Below are 644 nucleotides of genomic sequence, written 5' to 3' on the forward strand. Positions count from 1 at the left end.
ACACTAAATAAACTTCTACTTACTAAGTACTACTATTCCTACTTGGTGGGGTTTCACTTATCGTGGGACTTCGGGGTACGGTTCCCCCGCGATAAACAAGGGACTACTTTAAACAACTAATGTCTTATCTGTTGTAAACAAATTATTATAAACAAACTTAGTTTAAACAAAGATTTCTTTGAACAGATGGACAAGCTAACAGCTAAGACCAAAGTGGATTGCTTCCAATATTAAACCACTCCATTCTCAGATGTTTTATAAATAGGTGTCAAATACGATCATTTACACCAAGTTGAATGTTTTATGTACGTATCTCAGCAGTAGCTAGCTGTTAGCTAGCTGTAACCCTCCTGGTGCAACCTAAAAGTCAATGAGATGTTTCATTCTTGTGTCGTACAGACATAAGTGCATGACAAAAATTGTAATTTTCTTTGCTTACAACTCAATGCCACCACATCTTATGCATTGCCCCCAGCAAGAACTAGTTCTCTCCAGGGTATGCAGTGAGCATTGTGTTGTTGGTAGGAATTTCATGGGCACGGTTGTTTATGACAAGCAGCTGCAGTACACAGATCTGAGAGCAGCGTCTGCTGAAGAGCTGCTGGCCGAGGTCGTGAATGTAGCCATCTTTACAAGTGTTCCAG

The sequence above is a fragment of the Nematolebias whitei genome, chromosome 13 (assembly GCF_014905685.2).
Source record: "Nematolebias whitei isolate Nwh7 chromosome 13, NemWhi1, whole genome shotgun sequence".
NCBI classification, from domain to species: Eukaryota; Metazoa; Chordata; class Actinopteri; order Cyprinodontiformes; family Rivulidae; genus Nematolebias; species Nematolebias whitei.